Raw genomic sequence first — 12,968 nt, forward strand, 5'->3', positions numbered from 1 at the left:
TAGGGTTAGGAACTTGTGATGGTTTCAGGTTAGGGTAAGGGGCAAGGGAATACATTATGTCAATGAATGTCCTCACTATGAATGCTATGCATGTGTGTGTGTGACTCTGCACATCTTCAGAGCATTAGAACATTTTTGTTTAGGGTTTGGTTAGACATTTTCTGTGTGTTTTCACAAAGATATACACACACATACGCAAATGTCTGTTTTATTTTTAAAATTCACACGCAACAAACTTGAAAGTAACATGTGTGAGTGTGTTTAAAGTCCTTAACGCTCTAAATGGATTGCTTGCACTCATCTATGCTCCCACCACTTCCTGTGTCGCTGTCTCAGATGTGCATTAGGTGACACTGAAGACACTTAGATGCTGTGAGACAAACAAAGCTCCTCCATATACTTTTTTTTTATTACTAATAGTCAACATCGCAAGAAAAAAATAACAAACATTTTCTATAAGTAGCATAAATAATTACAATATACGCATGAAATCAACAGTCCATGTGCAAGCATATGTTCCTCATGATCAACAGTGAGTCATATGTTGATCAGACAGCGAGTCATATGTCGATCAGACAGCACCTTATCATTACCTCCTTTATTATCTGTTTTTGTCCTTCATTAACTAAAGTAGTTTGTTCCTCACTAACTCTAGTTACTGCTTAGGGATTTATGTTCCTTATGTACCATGTTAACTTAATCTATAATACGATACATCATCTCAAGGATGTGGTGGAGTATTATTCATCAGTTCCATTTTTTAAATGACATGTTCTCTGGTCACGTTCCCATTTGTTCCCCTGCTTTTTTAAGGTTGTATATACATTTACAGAATTACTCTGCTGGCATCTCCTTTTACTCTCAATTATGAGCTGCATGAAGGATTTAAACAAACATTCACAGAGGAAAAACTGTAGATACTGTATTCAAAAGCACAAGATAATACATAGTGAGTAATACAAACAGAGACTTAGAGACTGATCACAGACTTAGGACCTGATCCAGCTATTTGGTATCATCTTTTATTTTTTTTATGCAGGTGGTTAATCTTGTCTTGTCTTATCTCCATTATGAATACTGGTTTTCAGCATTTATAATATGCTGTCAAACACACATCATCATCAGTTGCATACAGACACTATAGATGGGCAGGTGCTCACAGTTAGATTTTAAAAAGCACCACACATATTTGTCTTTTCAGCATGGAATTAAACATGGACTCCTAAAACTGTACCATATCAGTCTCTATCTCTTTGCTCTCTATGGAACAACATTAATTTGCATTTGCAGCATGAACCGAGTATTTCACTTACCATAGCTGCACTTGCATCAAATCAATAATTGACCCCAATAATATTATATTATATTATTATTATATATTATATTATATAATGTCATGTGAGAGTGTTTAATATTAACACTCTCACATGACATTTACTGTATATGCTATCTGCTTGTATCCTTATTTTAGTTATTTATAAGTTATTGTTCAATATTATAATACATAGTGATATTTATATTGTGGTAATAACACAAGGTAAAAGAAAAAGTAACTATTATATAATTGTTAAAAGTACCATCCTTCATTCCACCAAAGTAAAGCAGCTAATGTTCCTGTCACCGTCCTAATAAACTACAGGAAAGCTCTTTCACAGTGAATCTTTCCTTATAAAAGAAACATGCAGTGCAGCACAACAGGTCTAATTACATCTGTTCAGGTGTCTATGACAACAGGTCTATTTCTGTTTTCACTCAACATGTTTTTCCCCTGCGGTTTTCTTCAGTGGCCCAAGTTTCTGTGGGTTGTTAATTTTCACATCCTTTGAAATAAGCATAGGATTTTCTTGTCTGAATGAGGAGAGATTAAAACAATGTTTAGTCTATAGGAGAGCATCAACAGGGAGAAAAAAAAGTTAGTTATTTATCCACAGACAAGAAGATGCACAGGTGTGATCAGTTAGCGTTTTCTTGTGCTGCATCTTTAGTTTCACATAGATAAAGATAAACTAGTGCAAATATGAAATGCAAAAACTGTAGGTGTACATACAAATATAGTGTTTTAAGAAAAGATTGATCAGAATTAAATGTTAGTGAAAAAGGCAAAAAGGCTAAGATACCCAGACCTTTAAGGTTAGGTCAAAGTTTTTTGTGTCTGCTTGTGACTCGATTTAAATATTATCATTCAGCCATTTCCACGCTGGTCCACGGAGACCCTATGTGGACAAATCCAATCACAGCTGCAGTTCAATTCCGCACATACCATATGATTTAACTGTGTGTGCTCCCCGTCGCGCAACAGTTTCCAGCCCAGTTGGTGGCACAATCTGGTTCTGGTCAAAAGAAACAATAGAGACGGCAGCAACCGGCCGTACTGATATTGCTTTAGATATTGAGATAAATAAAAGTCTTTGTTTTACACAATTCATGAAAATGTGTGTGTGTGTGTGTGTGTGTGTGTGTGTGTGTAAACAACAGGGTTGTGTTTATTTATTTGATGAGTGTACGTCCTTTCTTATTTAACCAAGGCCCATCTGAAAAATGCATGTCGTGAAAGAAACCCTTCCTGGGATTTCCTCCTCCATGCTGCTCAGCCAGTTGGAGAGTCTGTACTTTGTTAACAAGCACTCCCCACCCCTTCCACTGAACTCAACTGACCTGGGGCTGAGACACCAATGCATATCAACGAGCCTGTCCCAAAACATGACCCAAGCACATGGTTGCCTGACAGGGATCAAAGGTCACGTCAGTAAAATATGACTCTGAAACTCGTTCGGTCTTCACAGAGACTGAGCCTGAGGGGGAAGAGGCAACCGTTCATTTCTTCTGACCCAGGAGAATGCACTTGAATTTGGACAGCAGTATATCCATGTGAAAAAAACAAAATGTTTCCTCATGTAAAGTTTGTGTTTAGAAGGTTTTGACATCGCTGTTAACTCGAGAGTTAAATAAAATATCCCTGTAGAACAAAGTTCAGTGTCATTTTTCTAAACTCCGAGACACTGAAGCACTGATTATGAAAAGTCCATGAGCTGCAGACTGACCTTTGATCTGCTTTCAGAGAACATGCATTGAACATGCCGAGAAGTTTACATTTAAACTGCAGGTGGTATGCAATCTAACCGCAATAACAGTTGAACCTCTGGTGACCCTCATACATCACATATGTTGTGGAGCCAATGTGTCTTTCTGTACAGATAAGAGGTGGCTGGATCTTTAGAGCACAGCTATTTTACCATGAGTGGGGGAAAACCTTGAGTAAATTCATACTGGTGGGGGATTAAAACATCATTTGACAAGCTAGTTAAGTTAAAAGTGTCAAAAGTCTAACGTGAAACACAGATGTGAAGTATTTATTAACTGATCAGCTGGTATATGTAAAAATAGGTATTTACTGATGGTGAATTAATCTTATTTTATAAACCACATTGTCTTTTGACAGCTGATTAGAAACATTTCTCAATGAACCATGTGATGCAGATACTGTTAATCAAAATGACATTAAGTTGTGCAAGAGGAGTATGAATTAAGAGCAGGCAGCATTCTAACATGCACATATTTCTGAATAGAAATCAGCAAATCTTCAGTTTTTCCAAAGCACAATATAACAGTGAACTACAATAACCATGATGTTTGCAATGCCCGTCAGTATTTCTGCCTGTATCCTGGTAGCAGCATTGGAATAAACATTTTTAGCGATTTTTGTTGTTATTCCGCCTCTGATTGATCTAAAATGTTTATATTTCTACACTTTTAACTCAAACCAACAAACCGCAAAAAGGAGCCAGTATGGTCTCCAAATACAATATAAATCATATTATTTGGATCATCATATCATTTAGCTTGGGTAATATAAGCAGTGGTTGTATTCATGGTCCAACCTTGACTAAAATGCTAAAATGAGGGGAATGACAGCTTTGCACCACACCAAATCCTGCATTATCAGTTGTTAAGTGGAAAGTTGTTTGATCTGCAGCCGATGTGTTTGAGATTCCGAGGGAATTGAACGTTGTGTGGCACTACATTGGTCAGTTTGAACGCTCTACGTGTTATACAATATGTTATCTATGGAAAAGTACCAGGGTGCACCACGTCACCATGGCAGATTCTACTGTTGTTTTATAGCAAAGCCTCGGGGAGACAGATAGGGCTGGGCTGGGCTGGGTGTGTGTGTGTGTATGCGCATGCATGTGCATAATGTATGTGTATGTGTGTGTGCGTGTGTGAGAAAAACACACTTACGAAATCTTATGAAAATGAATGAATGAGTGATGATGATGTTCACTTTGTCAACAGTGGATGTGAAAGTCAAATCCCTTTCATTTGTATAAACCAATTATAACCCAAATTCCAGTTGTTTTTAAATTGTGAGCTTTACAATCCAAACACACAACAACATCTTCTGTCTTTAGACATTTGGTTCGGGTAAGGAACAAGTCTCCTCCCCCTCAAAAAAAAAATTTTATCAGGTAAAAAACCTGAGCAGCAATTCCTCCTCCAGGATAAACAGTTACGCAATAGATGGAGTAACAAAGATTGCCTGGAGCACAACATGTTGTTTTTGTTCTATATTTTTTCTCTGTCATTTGTATCATGTGTTGTTTTTTTTTTTTTGCTTGTTTTAAAGAAAGTCATTTCATCCATTTGTTCATTAAGTGTGATCATGTGTGTAAATGTGTGTAAATGTCCTCATCGACTAAACGACAATGAAATGCCAGCACTCACTGAGATGCATTTTCAGTGTGCACCAATGTCTTTTTGTCACTGTAAAAATAACAATATTTACAATTTCAAAACAATATTGTTTATATTTCCATCAAATGTCTGATTGTGTTCTTGTTGCTTGTTTCAACTTTAATTATTTTATCAACATTGTGGTGTTGTGCCACTTCTCCTCAAAACAAAACAAAACACCAACAACAAAGTGGGAAAACTATGTGAATGTCACTGGAACAAAATAGTGGCTCTAAATGATGTTGCACTGTGTGCTGGTTAATGTGCATGTATATCTATTATTGCGTGTAACCAACACAGGGGAAATACTAATAACAAAGGGCTGAGAGCCATTTGTGAATTATTTGCATTTCTCTGTGAATACCTGTGACTGAAACTATCTAACACAATAAAAAAAGAAAATATAATCCAGTAAGAACAACGTTTTTTTTTTTTTATCTAGGACATTATCAAGTCATTATGATTATTACATGATTCTGATAATAATAATTATTAGTTGTAGTAGTAGTAGTAGTAATAGTAGTATTTGTTTTGTTGTTGAGGTCCGGTTGAACCAGGTTTCTGAGAATTATTAACCACTGCACCAACATGTCGGCCAAAGTTTCCGCCTTAAATAAAGAATTTACTTGGCAAACTTGGCATCACGAGGATTTGAGTGGAGATGCCAGAATCTGCGTTCCATTATTGTTATTATTGGATTTACACAAATCATCCACTTAATCCCATACCAGCAATCATAGTATCAAGATAGTACACTGGAGTAGTAATCCTGTTGATGCCTCCACATCGAAAGTGAAAAAGAGACTAAGAAAATAACGAATATTATGTTGTAGCAATTGTTTGTCTTTGAATCATGAGTATTTAAAATAATACAACAAAGTCAAAGTAGTGACAAGAAGATCTTTTGAGGATCAAATCAAGTATGGAAGGTAAAATGAATTTAAAAAAAGAAATAAATAAGACAAAAAGGCATATTCCTCCTGTTCCTGAACCCAGAAACACTCCGTGCACTCAAAAAGAAGGTCACAGCATTTTAAAAGTAAACATGCAACAAAAGACAACGTGTTCCCATTAAAGAAAGCATATGAAAAAATTGAGATGTTAAACCTTGAAAAGAAAAGAAATCCCAAACTAACTGACAACATCTTCTTTGCTCTTGGTTTTTTTGGAAATCAGCCAAGTTGAACTGCCTGCTGGAAACCAGGAGAAAAGTATTTCATGCACGTTCATGCCACAGATCTAACCTTTAAGCACAGGTTTTTATGAAATGAAAACCATATTCCCAGGCTGATAATATGCAAGAATCATTGGATGTTTCCAAGAGATCAGACCAGCAGAATATGGTGGACAAGACATTCTGCTATTATTTGTTTTTCATATCAAACATCGTTCATAAACCTTTGTCACTGTGAATTTCGCCAGCACCTGTAAGATGAGACAGCGCCTTGTCTTGTCACTGAAGCGTGTTTGAATATGACTTTTTTGTTCTGTCTCACCACAGTGATTTATTGCATGCTCTAAAAGGTAAACATCTGGTACAAACTGTGCTAACTGCAATGTTACATCGCTTCATGTGCAACCTGTGTTAAACAAAAGGTATTGAAAAAACAGCAAATACATGTGCGTAGGTGAGTGTCTTCCCCTCACTGCAGCAAGATTTGTGTTGCTTTTCTTTCCCTTTCTCTCACACTCAGTTAAAATATAAGTGCTAGTAGGTTCAAGAATGTTGGTGTGGTGAAACATGGAAAAAAGGGAGTGTCACTCGAAGCAGATGTTATGTACTTACTCATCCATGCTGCAATGAAGCTTTTGATGTTCTCGTACTTTACATTCCAACTGAGAACCAACTGTTCATTAAGTAACTGGTTTTGAGGAAAACGGAAAGCATCGTTTACTTTACTTTACATCGATGTCATTTGTTATTAGGCCACAGTGCTTTATACTTTTGAGTAAAATAACTTACATATACAATTTCTTAATCAATTTTCTTTCTTACAGAAGGAGAAAATAGCCATTTTCACTTTTTGCTCAGCATTGTGAGAACATTGATACCATGTGCCTCAGGAAAATGTGAAGCTACAGCCAACAAGCAGTTGGCTTAGCCTAGCGTCGTCCTGGGTACAGCTAGCATGACTCTGTCCACTGGTAGTAAAATTGGCTAACCAGCACATCTGTAGTTTATTAGTTACTTTGTCTAATCCGTACAAAAACTGGAGCAACAAATCATGTTGGCCTTTGACCTAAAGAAACAGATTTCAGGAGGCAGCGGCCTGTTAGCCTAGCTTAGCATAAAGACTGGACTTGATGTGCAATGGCCTTAACGCTGTCCCTGTGTTGTTAGTCTTAATTATGAGATTAGCCGATGATACAACTAGCAGAATGTGTCCGTAAATCTCAAAATCTGTTGATCAAAATACACTTAGCAATTCCTCTTTTGGGAGTGTCCTGTTTATCTATGTTCTGGACAGATGTGGTAACAGAAATCCAGTCAAAAATTGGCCTAAAGCTTGAGTTTCAGAGAAACCTACAGGTAGGACAGGTAGGTAAAAAAGAAAAGGATAGATATATTTCACAAATATTGGTATTATTCGTAAAAACAATAAGCAATGATAAGAAAAATGGTTGAGTAAAGACAACTCCCCTTCTCATGATGTATTGGAAGAAATGAAAATGTTACCTAAATGTAATATGATGTCTATGTTGTGTATCTCTACTGTTAGATAGACCTTGTCTGTTAATTGTCTTTTTTGTTGTGCTTGATGTGACTGATGGCAGAGCCATTAAAGTGATGAATCATTATGACTCACAAGATGTTTACAGTCACAATATAAAGAACTCTAATGGACACAGACTTTAAAATGGCAATATAACCAATCACCCTTGTATTTTAATTGGAGTGTTATGACCCCGTCGATTGTTTTGTTTTGTTCCCTGGCTGTTTTGTGGTTTTAAAAAAATCAATAGCAAATATTTATTTTTGCATCTACGCCGTCTGGCAGTGCAATGAGACCTTGTGTCCTCTGATGTTTTGTCCTGTCCAAACAAGGTCCAGCACATATAAACAAAGCAATGAGTTTATTTTTATGTTCATGTGAAGTGACAGGAAGATACTGTTACCATGACTTCTCCTGCTGTGGTCATAAAAACTTTTTAAATGTTTAATCCTTTTGCTTTTATACGTTCTGCTGCATATGCAGTGGGTTGCTTCTTGTGCTGTAAACAGGCTTTTTATTTAACTGTAATGACCTCTTGTTCTGTTTGTCTTGTGTCAACTGTGGCTCACATTCCCACCATTCAAGGTCAGGCAACACTGAGGTGGTAAATCCAGTTCAAGGAGTACTACCTGAAATGTGATCCCATGTGCGACGTGCAGCATGCGCTTGGCTCTTGAGTGATGAATGGTGGATTTCTTTTATCACACAGGGTTTTGAAATCAACTTGTTTGTTTTGATTTATTTTTTATTTTTTTGGATTTTTTTTATGTTCATTGTTTTGACAAGGGCTCTATAAATAAAGATTATTATTATTTGATATTCCATATATTTTTTAATATATTGAAACAAACTTCATTTCGCATTATACCATTTGCACCATTGTAAACTACCACGACAACTAAAAAGGCTACTGTTTAAATGTTAGTATGGCAGATTCAAAGAAAGAAAGAAACCAATCATGTGAGAGCAGTCTTTCACGCAGGGGTCAAAGGATAGAATTCCGGGTCAAATCTTCAGTTTCACAAGACTCACCAAGGCGCAACCACAAGAGTAACCTGACCTTGAGGTAAACAACTGCTCCACACAGGAGCAGGACTGGGAGGTGTGTAATGAGGGCAGCGGGACAACAAATCACCAGGGTTATTTGGGTACCAGTTATATGGTAGGAGACGCTGGGCCTGCATTTGACACCTGCAGGTGACAGATTTCCAGGACGAGCCAGTGTATGCCGCTGGGTCAGTTTGCTCAGAGCTGTGGTAACATGGATGAGTGACAAGGAGGAGGAAATATAATAAGATCTGTGAGAGATACTTTCCTTTGCCTGTAACCCACGCTGTATCCAATGGTCAGATACAAACGTGAATGTGAGCATTAGATTTAAAAGCTTTTTTTTCACCCAAGTGAATGCAACCGATTCTTTGAGTTTCACAACTACCTCTAGAATCTTCAGTGAGGCCTCAGAGATTTGATGATCCTCATCCAGGTCAAGCAGTTCAGACACAGTTCACAGTCTGCCACAGGAGATCTGGGAGGATTGAGGGAACGACTAATTCCTAGGCCAGGGCAAAGAGGCCTAGGAATTTTCCTAGAATCCAAAGAGGATTCCGACCATCATACTGTAGTCCTGTTTCGTTTGACTGGTGGAATATGAAAACACATTTTAATCACACTGGCCTTGGCCCCAGCTGTTATTTCACTGCTGCTCGCTACTTCACAATGCACTGAGGTATGAAGCGGTGATGGGAGTAGGTCACACATGCAAGCCACAAGCGAGTCTCAAGTCTTAACCTTCAAGTCACAAGTAAGTCTCAAGTCCTTCTTGCAAGAATCAAGCAAGTCGACCCAAGTCCCTGCTTTAAATCAAGCAAGTTATAAATCAAGTTGAAAGAATGATGAAGATGATTTCCCCGATATTCCACATTTAAAAATGCTTTAAAAATACAGTCATTTTGAACTGCTAGAGTTGTATCTGAAACACTGTATTTCTCATACAATGTATGGACTGCTTCATAATCCCATATAACTGAATTGATCTCAAAAAGACATAATTAATGAATGAAAGAATCAATAAAATGAAAATAAATACAACGGCACATTTTGTGCATTAATCATAATCAGCTTTTGACAAACTAAGACGTTAGATTTAGATTCAAATAGCAACCAAGTGACCACCTGTGGGATTTGAAGTGTCGAAAGAAATGTTCACATAGTGGTGTTGGTGTCGATCGGTTGCCAGGTTTGTACGCAAGGTCACTAAAGCAGACACCCAATGTTTTCCGTGTTTCAAAAAGCAAGTTGTAAAGTTAACCCCTCAATATTTGAGGAAATTTAAATAATCTAAGTCCAGTCTGAGGTCATGAGTAAAAGAGTCTCAAAGCAAGTCTCAGGTCCTCAAATTGAAAATGATTGTTTGACTATTATGACGATTAAAATCAGGACTAAATAACATCCTGTTTACCTGCTGCGTACGTAGCCGGGCACGACACCCTTGCATCAGTGGTCATAGAAAATGTAAAAAGTGAGATTCTACTTTCAAGCTAATTCATATCTACATTACTCTTTACCTCATTTAAAGTTTTTGTGTACATACAGATCTACTCTAATCAAACTTTGCACTTCCTACGTGATCATTGCAGTCCTCTCCGTACAAGGCATTGGGCAACAATCAGGTTTAGTGATGGCATTAACCTTTCTGAAATCCATACAAAAATCTATCTGACTCTGCTTTACCTACTGACAAACACAGAGAGAGCTACGTGAACTCTACTCGCCCACACTTTCTTATAGAAGGACACGCTGTTTGAGTGGCCGAGCAACTTTCGAATTCAGTCTTTTTCACAGTCACAATACTGTAATTCATTAAAAATTTTAGGATTCCATTGGTATTCATGCTTTTCAAAAAAAAAAAAGATTCATATTCAACTAAACCGCAACAAAAAACAAAACTAAAAAGCAGCAGATCGTGTCCCAGGAGTATTATTGACACAGCAGCAAAATGACGCCAGCAAGTTCCGATAATTATTGTTTTTGTTGTGTCATAACAAACATCCCTGATGTGGAAAAAAATTGTAAATTGTGCTAATTGGAGCACACATTTTTCTGACTCTGTTTGGTCTTTGTATGCTGCGTCCTTCATCCGAAAACAGGCTCCGGACCGTCAAGCAAAACTATCAGACTCGACTGAGGGAGTGCTTGCGTGTATATGCCAGCAGCACAAGGGCGGTGAGGACAAGAAGCATTTATCCCGTCAAACCAATTAATGACTGGCTTTTTTTGTAGCAGTATAATTCACCTTGTCGGTCTTGACGTAAACAAATCACGTCCTGTGTGAAACAAACATTGCTCCACTGAGAAACAAAGAGAGACTTGTGACAGAGTGTTTTTGACTGTGCAGAGTGGGAGTACAAACCTCATCAGGCTTTTTATTAATCACCCCTTTTTGCCCCCATGTGGCTGCTACAGTTGCTGTGCACAAGTCCCTTCCCCGACCAGCCCATGTGTCATGCTGTGTGAGTGTGGTCTCTTAATGTGATAGCTCCAGTGGCTCTGCAACACCAGCATGACAGACTGCCAGCACAGCAGCAGCCACTTTGATTTTTCCACAGAAGAATGAATCACTCCTGAATGAACACTTAGTGACCCATGGCTTAAAGGCCAAGATTAGCTGTAGCAAGCGAGGCTCTCTGGGGTCTGTAATCGATGATCAAGCCTGAGCATCCTGCTGTTTACCTGAGCTCTCACTGCTGGTCATCCTATCAGACTCACAGCAAGCTCCTCACAGCCAGACTTGACAAGGTGAGATGACATAATGCATCCTGATCAAACAAGATGTCTCTGAAGGGGACACTCAAGTATTTCACACAGCCTTCCTACATAATACGACATCTCTCGTGAAGTGTTTTGAAGTGAATATGATTCATAGTTTTATTTAACTTTGTTTTTGTCAATTTGTTGTCGGATTGAGATTCTGTTCGAGTCACTTAGGTTTCACATTGCCTCAAACTAAATTGTTACCAAGGTAACGGACAAGGGTGCTCTTTGTTCCTGCTTCTTTTTTTGATATACCGCAGCTATTAGGCCCCCGCCAGCAGCTGTTAGGAGCAACACAACAAAACTTGAAAGAAGTCAAACATAAGTTAGAGTATTTATGTATGTTTATTACTTAACCTTAAATCTATATTTAAACTCAGAGCACCACATATAATGTGTGTATGTGTGTTTCGACTTCTAATAGTTTTACGGCATTTTAAGTGGCGGCAGTTGTCACCAGGTATTTGCCATCTTTTGTACATTATTTCCTTGTGTTCTTTGACCACAGAACTGTGCATGTGTGGGTACAAGCAACATTCCTCAAATGACCTCACACAAAGGTCTAGAGAAACATCTTCTTCATCGTCTCTCTCTGACCAAAACAAGAGCGGAATTGAAAGTGTTGTGCTTCGGGGAGCCCCCACAAACTCAAAGTAGAGCTGAGACAAAATGTGTACCTTTAAATATATGCAGATTGGAGACACGGACTCTTAGTGTAAGTCAATAAACTTTTACTTAAGTCAATTATTAGATGTATCAGATGGAGCAAAAAGATCTAAAGATCAGAATCGGCAATGGCCATAAAACCCATATCAGTTGACCTTCTTGTATACACTGCATGGACAGTGTTAATACTGTTATAACAGTGCATGGTATAACAAACAGTCCCCTCAGAGTGGATGCAATTTTACAAAGGAATGTGGGCTTGGATCTTTCTCCATATTGTAATGCCCTAACAGGAAAGGAAGTATGCTGTTCTCGTTACAGGCACCAGCAGTTAAACTCTTCATGAAATTATGCAGGATGTTAATAACGTTAGACAGTCTTTTTATGCTGTGATCTGCAGGACATGGTGGCAATTCACAGAATGAAGGAGAACTGGGCTACTGAATGTCAAAAAGAAGAGGACCTTACAAGATCCTACGTCTTTATAAGACATCTGAGTTCTACAAGAGTGCCACTGCGGACTGAGTGAATCACTCAAAAGCTGAAAAATGGCACATATAGAACATGCAACTGAAATGTAACTTGTGTCCAAATAAAATGGCAGTCTTAGTTTAGACTGTAAGTAGCAGAAATTCAATTGTTCAGAAATGATGCCTTCAATCCAGTGCCGACGGCCAGCTGTTTCTCTGGAAGAAGAAAGCAGAGTGTTTGGGACACAGATTTATTTCTGGCTTCTCAAAGTCTCATGATCTGAACCATGTGTCTGCCACGTGGAGAGTTTGCTGACTTTGTTTAAGGCTCAAAGAGAAATATATTAGTTGTCTGTTGACGACAAAATCAAGGTCATACAGATTGAGGGTTAAAGAAAAACCACATTTAATAATGTAATTTAATGTAGTTTATAGATATAGATATATATACATATTTCAGTTATAGTAGTATTAAAGTGTGTTATATAAGAACTTTTCTTCTGCAAAATTAACATTCTTCAAGTGTAAAGGTTCTAGAGAATAAAACTACCCAGAAAACACTTAAAAATGTTGTTTT

Source organism: Solea senegalensis, linkage group LG1 (assembly GCF_019176455.1).
Source record: "Solea senegalensis isolate Sse05_10M linkage group LG1, IFAPA_SoseM_1, whole genome shotgun sequence".
Lineage (NCBI taxonomy): Eukaryota > Metazoa > Chordata > Actinopteri > Pleuronectiformes > Soleidae > Solea > Solea senegalensis.